This window comes from Nicotiana tabacum, chromosome 15 (assembly GCF_000715075.1).
Source record: "Nicotiana tabacum cultivar K326 chromosome 15, ASM71507v2, whole genome shotgun sequence".
Classification (NCBI taxonomy): domain Eukaryota; kingdom Viridiplantae; phylum Streptophyta; class Magnoliopsida; order Solanales; family Solanaceae; genus Nicotiana; species Nicotiana tabacum.
Genome location: NC_134094.1, coordinates 61,559,422 through 61,572,458, shown reverse-complemented (window position 1 = coordinate 61,572,458; position 13,037 = coordinate 61,559,422). Strand labels below are relative to the sequence as shown.

General features: G+C 39.4%; 1 long non-coding RNA gene across 1 annotated transcript; it reads left to right on the top strand.

The window, feature by feature from the left end:
- Positions 1-470: 470 nt before the first annotated feature.
- LOC142169892 (uncharacterized) lies at positions 471-2,042 on the top strand. Its single transcript, XR_012699526.1, has 2 exons — positions 471-740; positions 1,775-2,042. It is a non-coding gene; the product is annotated as an uncharacterized LOC142169892 (long non-coding RNA).
- Positions 2,043-13,037: the final 10,995 nt, after the last annotated feature.

Sequence of the window (13,037 nt, the reverse complement as noted above, 5' to 3'; positions counted from 1 at the left end):
AAAGTTTATGAGATTTTCTTTATTGTAAAGATAGAAATTATTTTCTCACAAGAAAAGAAGGTTATATTTTTACCATTTTAAGAATTAAGCGTACGAGAATATTTACTCTTTATATGAGATTAGAAAAATTATAAGTTGAGAAAATATATGTATTTTTTTACATGGATGTTTTAATTAAATAATAAGTGTATTTATTTATTTTATATGGGACCATATGGCCATGATAGTGTGATGTATAAAGTGTGTTAAAAGTGAATAGTATTTTAAGTAATTTGAGATAATTTTTAATTATGTGGTTAATTGGTTAATTATTAATTAGTACTTAATTAAGGCCTTTTGGATAAAGACCAAAATGTCACGTGGCAGCAAGGCCATGTCCAAATTGTGACTCTTACAATTGAATGATAGATGGCATATTTATTAATATGTGGCAAGATTTGAGAATTGGACAAGTCTTCTAACATGAATCACATACCATTTTGGGAAAAGGAGACCATTAAATGTCTTAAAAGACATGAATCAATCAGATACCATTTTAGTAAAAATGGAACCATTATGTCTTAAAGACATGAATCACATCTCCATTTTTTTTTATAACGTGAGATTTCAAGAATTAAAAATATGATAGTGTCTTCATCACTTCAAAATGAAAACCCCAGAATTCAGAGCACCTTAATTAACGTGAGATTTTGCAATATTAAGGGAGTACGGTATAATCTTTCTCAAGAGAATCGACTCAGGTATATTAAGGCTAATCCTTCTTTCGTTTGGCATGATCCAAGTAATGATATATAAACGTAATGATATTCCATAAATAGTTCTACTCTTAGCAGTTAAGGATGTCTATGTTATACGTTCCCCTACGATCATGCATATCAATTTGAGGACATTAATTACATGTAATAGTTGGCATCCTGTGTTCATGACTTTTCTGAGATTTATTAAGATCACATTCTAGCCCCTCTACGTGTTCTGGGAACGATGTTGTTCCAATTTAATCCTTAATTTTAATACCTTTAATGATATAGAGAAAGCAAGAAAAGGACGGAGACAGATTTGTTGTAATAAGATATTAAGATGCTCTGACCACATTCATACTTATTTGCAACTTACTTGACTAAGTGGGTAAGAGAAAATTGTAGGTCAACTTAGTTGTGTACTAATTACACAGATTTGGTACTTCATTTTTGGAGTGTTTCTATAGATATTATTTTCATTTCACGGATATTACTCCGAGCAGAAGGCTTCCACTAAAAAAATAATTTTCATTTCATTTGGTTCCTTTTGTAGTCAGTAGCCTAAATTACAGTTGTATTTCTTGATGAAGTATGGCAGTCATACATTTACCACCGTGCTATGGCCGGTTGGACAGTTATATATTTACCATCAAGCCACGGCTGGTCGGGCAGTCATGCATTTACCACCGCGCTATGGCCGATCGGACTGTTGCCACCGGTTGGGCAGTTATGTATTATTATTTACCACCGGTTGGGCAGTTATACATTTACCACCGAGCTACAGCCGGTCGGGTAGTTACCACTGATCAGTTGGGTAGTCATGCATCATACGATATGGATAATAGTCTCAAAGACAAGCATTATATATATAAGTATAATGAGTATGCATATACGGTGACACTCCAGAGATTCAGGTTAATTCTTATATGTCTTTAATTAATGTTGAATTATGGTTATATTTCAGTTCTGCCTTACATACTCAGTACATTATTCGTACTGACATTCTTTTGTTGGGGACGCTGCATTCATGCCTACAGGTATAGATAATCAATTTGACAAACTCTCATAGTAGACAAGATTGGCATCCAATGAAGAATCGGTAAGACTCCACTTCTTCGGAGTGCAGCCGAGTCTATGAATCATCATGTCAGAATTTTGCTACAGACTTATGGGTAGGCCGGTACCCTGTACCATTTGATGTCAAATAATCTTAGAGGCTTTTTAGACAGAGGTTCATATTGTACTGTATGTCAGAGGCCTTGACGGCCCATATGTATTCATGTTTTAAGAAAAATGGTTCAGTGATACAGTGTTGACCACTTATAGTTATACATTACGAGTTGTGGCCATGTTGGCCCATGATAGTTACCAAAAAAATAGTTGTAGAGTAGTTCACTCGGGCCAGTGCGGCACCGAGTGCCAGCCACGCCTCCCCAGGTTTGGGGCCTGACATAAGATATATAGAATAATCTAGAATATCTACTACAACACTGTCTGAATAAGAAATACAACAAAATGAAAGATAAGGGAAGGTGACTCCGAGTCCTACGGTCACCGAGCCAGTATACCTTGAAGTCTCCGGATAACAGCTACAATCAAACACTAACGTCCAACACGAGCAGACAAACCTGGATCTACATAAAAAGATGTGCAGAAGCGTAGTATGAGTACACCACAATGGTACCCAGTAAGTATCAAGCCTAACCTTGGTAGAGTAGTGACGAGGCCAGATCAAGACACCTTCAAGGACATAATAAACAGAACAAAATATAATAACGAGAAGTAATGGAAAGCGAAGAAATAAGTGATACGAAACAAGTTAATAACATATGCTAATGACAGAATTATAAGCATATATCTAACATAAACGTAGCGATTAAAGAAACCTCATTAGTCAGATACGGGCAAAACTGATCAAACAAGAAGAATAAAAATAACAAGAAGTGTTCCGCAAATAACTCTTTTCCAACATGAGATGCACAACAAGAATCACAACCGAATCACCGCCTCGTATAAGACATGAATCACAACCGAGGTACAGCCTCGTATAAGACATGAATCACAACCGAGGTACCGCCTTGTATAAAACAAGAATCATAACAGAGGTACTGCCTCGTATTCACATTTCTCAATTTCAATCACAATCTTTCCTTATATCACCGCGGGAGTCTTACATTTAGTTTTAAAAATCATTTTTTCATAAATAGCTACCCGCGTTTTAGCCCACCTTATCATACCTCGTGGCTTCAAGTAGTTCCCCTACTAGCAACACGCATATCAAGCCCACCTTATCTCACCACATGCGTATCCACCCCAAGCTCTATACCACCACATGCGTATCAATATCACAACATAATCACAACTCGCACCACAAGTGTTCATATACCACAACTTGCCAAACGAATCAACAATAACAATGTATCCCCAACAAATAGCCCATGGCTCAATCACAATATGTGAAAGAACCTCAACAATAACAAAATACAAGTGAATAGCTCAATAAGAAGACATCTCAACAATTAACAACTTCGCCTCAATGTGATAACGACTTTCTCAACTTCACCACCAATAACTCAACAATAAGATATTTCACGAAATAACAACCTCAATTACAAGTAATTCAACAATTGAAAGATGTAACAAAACACAAGGAAGGCAATAACTTCAACTAAGCATGTAAGAGCAAATTAGCAAGTAAGAGATGAACAAGTATTAACAATATCAATAAAGCATATAAAGGTAGATTTTCACATGAAAGGGTGGATTAACAATGAAGATATAACATGTTAAGACAATTCAACTACAAGCATAAAAATAGTCTAAATAGCCTAAACCGGTCAATTACCAAATATAGCTCGTGTGCCCACTCGTCACCTTGCGTACATGGCTTTCACATAACATACTTAGCACAAACAAACCAATTCCTAAGGGATAGTTCCCTCCCCCCCCAAAGTTAGGCAAGATACTTACCTCAACTAGGCTAACTCAACACTCCAAAACCGCTTTCCCCTAAAATTTGCCTCAGCTCAAATCTAACTAAAAATGACTTAATATCATCAAACAATGTAAGGAAAAACAATTACAATAAAATGCAATCAATCAAAATCAAGAAAAAATATATAAATAGTAAATCAAGATCTATATGGATCCTTATCTTTATCTCTATCCACAGAGATACCTATCTATATGGAAAGAGATCTATCTATGAATCAGCCTAGATTATCCTCTATCCGAATAGATATGTCCCTATGAGTGACTACATTGATCTTTATATGTTTTGGCCACGTCCCTTTCCACTCCGAAGAAGAAACACAGCAAGGCAGACCCGTCTTTCCCGATCGGGATGACAATTAATGTTTGGATAAAAATCCTTACTTGTCCTTCCTTGAATTAAGACTTGAATGATGCAAAAACTCAGTTTTTAACTTTTTGAATCAAATTCCTTATTTTATTTTTTTTAATTCACAATTACAATTATAGTCTGTCTCTGTAAGGTGAAAGTGGAATTTATCCTTTATTTTGTACTTTCCATTCACTCGGATTTCTTCCGTTTCATCGATTTTGTCCGGATCCCGCCTTTCCTCTGAAAAAAGGGAAGGAGAAGGATAAATATCTTGTTCAATGGATCCCTCTTGTTCCTGTTTAGCCCCCTTCATTTTGGAAGCCGTTTCTATTTCTACATCTCTTTCTTCCTCACTTTCCACCCTTTCTTCTATTTTTGAGGCTTCTTTCAGTTTCTTAGTAAGAATGGGTGAGGTATTCTGCCTAAATAGTAGATACAGGTAATAAATAAGAGAATACTAAATATTGGAGCCAAAAGCTCGGCCTCTGACTCCGCTTGCCTCTACTTTTCATGTGAAGCGTACAAGTCTAGTTTAGTGGGATTTACTTCTAATGACAGGAATTCTTTTCCATCTCCCGTGTCAAAGTCAACGTCTTAACATGACTTCTTGAGCTCAGTTGATTCATGAAGTAGTAGCTCTGGATCGAGAGTTGGATGCTTACCTTATTATTATGAAATGAAAAGGAGAAAGAGCTCCTTTTATAGATGTTGAGGTGAGTAGGGGGGGGGAGGTTGCTAGCTAGCTGGGTAGCTCGTGCAATCAAGGAAAATGCCTTCGATTTATTTTTTCAAAATGAAAAAGTAAACTACCTTAGTAAGCTAGCTTTGGTTTCTAAGCAAGCCGGGCACTACGCTAGGACGTGGATCTATCATGACGAGAATGGACTTCTCTGTAATGTAATGTAAATGTAATAGAAGAGGTAGAGTCCAATTCCATACCCTTCTCGACCAGACGAAGGAGATATGGATTCCATTTAGGCGGGTCAGGTCTTGGCTTGAACCTGTGTTCTCCTGGGTCGGAGGCGAGAACTTGAAAGTAAATCAATCAGTGGTGGGGTGTTCATAGAACAGAAGGCCTCTCCCAAGGAATGGCATATTTGGATGGAGTCTCGCTTTGATACTGGGGAGATGAGATCCATAGATCTCGATAGAGTCTCTCTTATAGAGGAAGAGCCTTACATAGTTGATCGGATCAGATAGCCCTTCCTTGGAATCCAATGCACTAACTCCTAGAATCTCCATTCATGCCCACCTACCGACCAAGGAAGACGCTAACGATCCCTAAATTGAGGGACTACGAGCTTTCAATCCCTTACAGCTGCCTTCCAAGCCCTTCCACTGCACGAACTACCAATCGCCCCACTATCTGCTAGTCTGGTTCGACTCGAACTTCTGTCATGTCAAGCTTCCTGACCTACTTTGTACCAGCCGGTATTTTGTTTACTTCGGGGTACTGACTAGGCCTGCTCAATGCCCTACACCCTTCTCTTGAGCACTTCATTGAGCATTTCTCTTCAAGAAAAGCAAGGCCGGACACATCATACTCTTCGCGGATTGTGTCATGTCAATTTTCATAGTGAATTTCTTGCGTATCCACTCTGAAAGCGAGAGCTCGAGTCGGTGGGAAAGGAGAATCAATAAGATAGGATGCTCTGTCCCAACTAACAAGAGTAGGAAGATTCCAGCTTTGAATCTTGTGCTTGATGGTGATCATTTCTGCCACATCATAAAAATAGAGCTATGATCTTTACACTTTTCTAAAAAAGTCAACAAAAGTCAACCCGGGGCTCGCCCGGTCAAAACCTAGGTCCAAGGTTAGATTCCTACTACTCATAACTCCACGAGTCGATATTTGTGATTAGTTTCAAAATCCGAGTCCAAATCGACTCTCAAAACTCAATTTCTCATTTTTCAAAAACTTGACAAAGTTACTCAATTTCTCCTCTTTGATTCACTGGATTTTGATGTTAAATCTAAGATATATTGATGAAATATAGTTGGAAATTAATTAGAATTACTTACCCAATGTTTGTAGGTGAAAATCCCCTCTCCAAATCGCCTCCTACCGAGTGTAGGGGTTCTAAAATGATAGAATATGTTGAAAAAATTCCGACTCCCAGCCCTTTTGTCCAGCTGCAGGTGTCGCATTTGCGATGCGAACCCTCACAATTGCGGATCAGGGATCGCATTTTCAAACCCTGACAACCTCAATAATTGTCGCAATTGCGACAAAGGCTTCGCAGTTGGGAAACTGTATATCTTCGCAAAAGCGAACAATTTTTCGCAAAAGCGACCCAAACCCCAGGCCTGCTGACTTCGCAATTGCGAAGGGGCTAGTCGCAATGGCGACATCAGAGAACCCCCTGTCTCCTTAGTAATTGCAAGGGTGGTGCTCGCAATTGCAATAACAGAGCACCAGCAACACCATCAACTCCATTTTCCAGTCCAAAACATTCCGAAACATGTCCGAAACTCATCCGAGCCCTTGGGGCTCCAAACCAAACATCTACACAAGTCTAAAAATATTATACCAACTCCCTGCGATCAAAACACAAAAATAACTTCTAGAACTACAGATCGGACACAAAAATACATGAATTTCAAAGAAAATTTCAAGAACCTCTAGAATTGCAACTAAACATCTGAATCATATCAAATCAACTCCAAACGATACCCAATTTTGCAGACAAGTTCTAAATAGCATAACAGACCTATTCCAAGTCCAAAAACCAAATTATAATCCTAATAGCCAAAAGTAAACCACAGTCAAACTTTACAACTTCAAATTCCTAAATTTCGGCAAAATAACCCAAATCAACCTACGGACTTCTGAATTCAATTTCGGGAATACGCCCAAGTCTAAAATCATGATACGAAGCTATTGGAGCCATCAAAACACCACTCCGTGGTCGTTTTCACAAAAGTCAATCATTGGTTAACATAAATTACTTAGGCTTCTAGCCAAGAATCAAAGGGTCCAAATCAACTCGAAATCTTCCCGGAATGAAACTAATCAACCTGTAAGTCATAAAACCAGAAACACATATATGTGAAGCATCAAAAGTGGAAACAGGGCGCAATTATAAAAAATGACCGGTCGGGTCGTTACATTCTCCCACTTTTAAAACACACGTTCATCCTCGAACGCGCATAAGGACATACCTGAAGTGATGAATAGATGAGGATAACGACTTCGCATATCATTATCGGTCTCCCATATCTCTTCCTCGACTGGATGACCCCTCCATTGGTCCTTCACTGAAGCAATGTTCTTTCATCTCAACTTCCGGACATGTCTGTCCAAAATAGCCACCGACTCCTCAATATAAGTCAAATCCTTGTCCAATCAGACTGAGCTGAAGTCTAAAACATGAGACGGATCACCATAATACTTTTGGAGCATAGAAACATGGAACATCGTATGAACTGTAGATAAGCTAGTGGCAACGCAAGCTTGTAGGCCACCTCACCAATCATCTCAAGGATCTGAAAAGGTTCGATATACCTAGGGCTCAACTTGCACTTCTTCCCGAACCTCATCACACCCTTCATGGGTGAAACCCGGAGCAAAACTAGCTCTCTAACCATAAATGCAACATCACAAACTCTCTGATCAGCATAACGCTTCTGTCTAGACTGGGTTGTACGAAGCCGATCCTGAATTAACTTGACCTTCTCCAAGGCATCTCGAACCACATCCGTGCTTAACAACCTAGCCTCTTCCTGCTCAAACCAACCAACTGAAGAACGACACCGTCTCCCATATAGGGTCTCCTAAGGAACCATCTGAATACTCGATTGGTAGCTGTTATTGTAGGCAAACTCCGCTTGCGGCAAGAACTGATCCCAAGAACCCCCAAAATCCATAACACAGGCATGCGGCATATCCTCTAATATTTGAATGGTGTGCTTGGACTGTCCGTCCGTCTAGGGGTGAAATGGTATACTCAACTTAACCCATGTGCCTAACTCACGCTGCATAGCTCTCTAAAAATGCGATGTAAACTATGTGCCCCGGTCAGAGATGATGGATACCGGCATGCCATGAAGTCGGACAATCTCGTGTATATAGGTCGTCACCACCAGAATGAAATGAGCCGACTTGGTCAACCTATCAAAAATCACCCATACAGTGACAAATTTCTTCTGAGTACGTGGGAGCCCAACAACGAAGTCCATGGTAACACGCCCCAATTTCCACTAGGGAATCTCAAGTCTCTAAAGCAAACTGCCCAGTCTCTGATGCTCATACTTCACTTGCTGACAATTTAGGTACCGAGCTACATACTCCACTATGTCTTTCTTCATTATCCTCTACCAATAATGCTGCCTCAAATCCTGATGCATCTTAGAGTCACCCGGATGAATGGAGTACCGCGAACTGTGAGCCTCCTCAAGGATCATCTCACGCAACCCATCCATATTGGGCACACATAATCGTCCTTGTATCCGCAACACCCCTCATCTCCAATAGAAACGTCCTTGGCATCACCGTGCTATATCGTGTCCTTAAGATCAAACAAATAGGGGTCATCATACTGATGCTCACTGGTGCAATTGTATAAGGAAGACGGAGAAACCACGCAAGCAAGAACTTGTCCGGGCTCCGAAAGATCCAATCTTACAAACTGGTTGGCCAAGGCCTGATGATCCATGGCTAGTGGCTTCTGTGCTATTGGTAGATATGCTAAACTGCCCAAGATTTCCGCCTTTCGACTCAAGGCATCGGCCAACACATTGGCTTTCCCGGGATGATATAGAATGCTGATATCATAGTCTTTAAGCAACTCTAACCATCTCCGCTGCTGCAAGTTAAGATCTTTCTATTTGAATAGATGCTGTAGACTCTGGTGGTCGTTATAGACCTCACATAGGACACTGTATAAATAGTTCTTCCAAATCTTCAATGCATGAATAATAGATGCTAATTCCAAGTCGTGGACCGGATAATTCTTCTCATGGACCTTCAACTGCCGAGATGTGTAGGTAATCACCCTACCGTCTTGCATCAACACCACGCAAAGCCCAACACATGACGCATCATAATACATAGTGTAATACCCCGAACATGTAGGCAACACCAACACTCGGGCTGTAGTCAAAGTAGTCTTGAGCTTTTGAAAGATCGCCTCACACTCCTCGGACTAGCTGAATGGAGCACCCTTCTGGGTCAACTTGGTCATAGGTGCAACAATGGATGAGAAACCCTCTACGAAACGGAAATAATACCTGGCCAAGACTAGGAAACTTTAAATCTCAGTAGCTGAAAATGGTCTGCGCCAACTCTGAACAACTTCAATCTTCTTCGGATCTACCTTGATTCCCATATTAGACACCACATGACCCACAAATGTCACCGAATCAAGCCAGAATTCACACTTTGAGAATTTTGCATACAAATTCTTCTCTCTCAAGGTCTGGAGCACGGTCCTCAGATGCCGCTCATGATCTTTCCTACTGTGGGAGTACACCAAGATGTCATCAATAAACACAATGACGAATGAATCAAGATATGACTGAAATACATTATTCATCATGTGCATAAATGCTGCTGGGGTCATATGATATGGTGGGATAGAAATTGGCAGAGTGCCTGGTAACAAGTCAATACCAAAATCGATATCTCTATAGAGCCGCATGCCCGAAAGATCTGCTGGAAATACATATGGGAAGTCTCCCACTACAGGAACTGACTCAACGGTAGGAGTATCAGCATTGACCTATCTCACAAAGGCTAGATATGAATCACACCCCTTCTCAACCATCCGCTGGGCCTTTAGAAATGACATAACCCTGCTAGGAACATAATACGATGTACCCCTCCACTCTAACCATGGCAAACCTGGCATATCCAATTATTACGACCCAAATTTCTCACCGACGGGACCGTGATGGCGCCTAACATTTCACTTGCTAGGCAAGCCAACGTTAGAAAATCGTTAAACCAATTCCTTATTTCCATTTATTAAATAACAATAATTAACTAATATGAAATATAAGAGGTGCGAAATTTTATAAAACTGTATTAATTACTACCGCCCGGATCTGGAGTCACGATTCTGAGCATTCTAGAATTTAATACAAGTAATAGTTTGAAAGAAATACAACTGTCTGAATGAAAGAAAACAATAGTAACATAAAAGGTAGACGGGGACTTCAAGGTCTGTGAATGCCGATAGATCCACCTTGAGTCTCCGGATAGCGGACCAATAGCAAAATCTCGATCAACCTGAGCCGGTATCAAAGTCTGCACAGAAAGTGCAGAGTGCAGCATCAGTACAACCGACCCCATGTACTGGTAAGTGTCAAGCCTAACCTCGACGAAGTAGTGACAAGGCTAGGACAAGACACCCACATATAACCTAAACAGTAAAATCATGCTAGTGGCAACAACAGTACATAAAGAAATAACGCAGAAATAATAGGAAGGGAACATACAGTGGGGGAATACAACATAAAGAGTGAGAACAATGAAAAGACAGAATTAAACCAAAAATCCTTAAATGAATTGAGCAATTAAAATAGCAAGAAAAACTGTACGGCATCACCCTTCCTGCTTTTACTCTAAACCTCACCAAATAAAGAAATAGAATGGCACGACATCACCGTTCGTGCATTTACTCTCAACCTCACCAAATAAATAAATAGAATGACACGACATCACCCTTCTTGCATTAAACCTCTCATAATATACACGGCATCACCCTTCGTACTTTTACTCTCTTCCTCACAATATAAATAGTTCATGCACGGCATCATCCTTCGTGTTTTACACTCTTCCTCACCATATAAATAAATCACGCACGGCATCACCTTTTGTGCTTTATACTCTTCCTCACAATATAAATAAATCATGCACGGCATCACCCTTCATGCTTTACACTCTTCCTCACAATTCACAGAATCAATAACAACGGATAGAGAGAAGTTTCACAAAGAAATCAATATTTCATCAATGATTACTTTCACAATTTAACATCTTAACCTTGAATCAATATTCACAATTTTATCAACCTTGGTAGAACCGGATACAAGTCTCCCAACATTTCAACAACAACAATAAGTATGGATAACAAGATTTAAGACTACAAATTTGCAAGAATGGAATTTTACTCGCATGCTATGACTCGACCACAACGCATAGATGCTCGTCACCTCAACTATACATCGTATACAACAACAAAACACGTAGCAAATACTCACACAATACCTATTCCCTCAAGCCAAAGTTAGACACAATACTTACCTCGCTCCGAAGGCCACTTAATTCTCAATCACAGCTTTTTCTTTGGAATTCACCTCCAAACCACTCGTATCTATTCAAAAATGACTCAATAATATCAAACATTGCTAAAGGAATCAACTTTAATGAATAATTACAGATTTTCCAAATTTTTCTCAACTTTAATGAATAATCAACTGAAATATTGGGAGACTTGTATCCGGTTCTACCAAGGTTGATAAAATTGTAAATATTGATTCGAGGTTGAGATGTTAAATTGTAAAAGTAATCATTGATAAAATATTGATTTCTTTGTGAAACTTCTCTTTATCCGTTATTATTGATTCTGTGAATTGTGAGAAACAGTGTAAAGCACGAAGGGTGATGCCGTGCATGATTTATTTATATTGTGAGGAAGAGTATAAAGCACGAAGGGTGATGCCGTACGTGATTTATTTATATGGTGAGGAAGAGTGTAAAGCATGAAGGGTGATGCCGTGCATGAATTATTTATATTGTGAGGAAGAGAGTAAAAGCACGAAGGGTGATGCCGTGCATATTATGAGAGGTTTAATGCACGAAGGGTGATTCTGTGCCGTTCTATTTATTTATTTGGTGAGGTTGAGAGTAAATGCATGAAGGGTGATGCCGTGCCGTTGTTTTTCTTTATTTGGTGAGGTTGAGAGTGAAAGCACGAAGGGTGATGCCGTGCAGTTTTCGTTGCTGTTTTAATTGCTCAATTCGTTTAAGGATTTTCTGTTTAATTCTGTCTTTTCATTGTTCTCACTCTTTATGTTGTATTCCCCCACTGTATGTTCTCTTCCCATTATTTCTGCGTTATTTCTTTATTTACTGTTGTTGCCACTAGCATGATTTTACTGTTCAGGTTATATGTGGGTGTCTTGTCTTAGCCTCGTCACTACTTCGAGGTTAGGCTCGACACTTACCAGTACATGGGGTCGGTTGTACTGATGCTGCACTCTACACTTTCTGTGTAGACTTTGATACCGGCTCAGGTTGATCGAGATTTTGCTATTGGTCCGTTGTACGGAGACTCAAGGTGGATCTGTCGGCGTTCACAGACCTTGAAGTCCCCGTCTACCTTTTATGTCACTATTGTTTTCATTCATTCAGACAATTATATTTCTTTCAGACTATTACTTGTAGTAAATTCTAAAATGTTCGTGAATCGTGACTCCAGATCCGGGTGGTAGTAATTAATACAGTTTTATAAAATTCCGCACCTCTTATATTTCATCTTAGTTAATTATTATTTTTTATTGAATGGAAATAAGGAATTGGTTTAACGAGTTTCTAACGTTGTCTTGCCTAGCAAGTCAAATGTTAGGCGCCATCATGGTCCCGTCAGTGGAAAATTTCGGGTCGTGACACCAATGTCACAGTCTTGGCATGAAAATCTAGAATAGCATGATAGGGCGACAACCATTCCATGCCCAAGATCACATCAAAGTAAACCATACTGAGCAACAATAGATCAACTTTTGTCTCAAAACAACCAATAATATATAAAAATATGACTGATACACACGGTCCACAACAATAGAATCTCCCACAGGCATGGACACATAAACATAAGAACTCAAAGAATTCTAAGCAAAGTAAGATAACACATATGAATAAGTGGATTTCGGATCAAATAAGACTGATGCATCTCTAAGACAAATCGAAACTATACCTGTGATGACTGCATCTGATATGGCTACTTCCGTCCTAC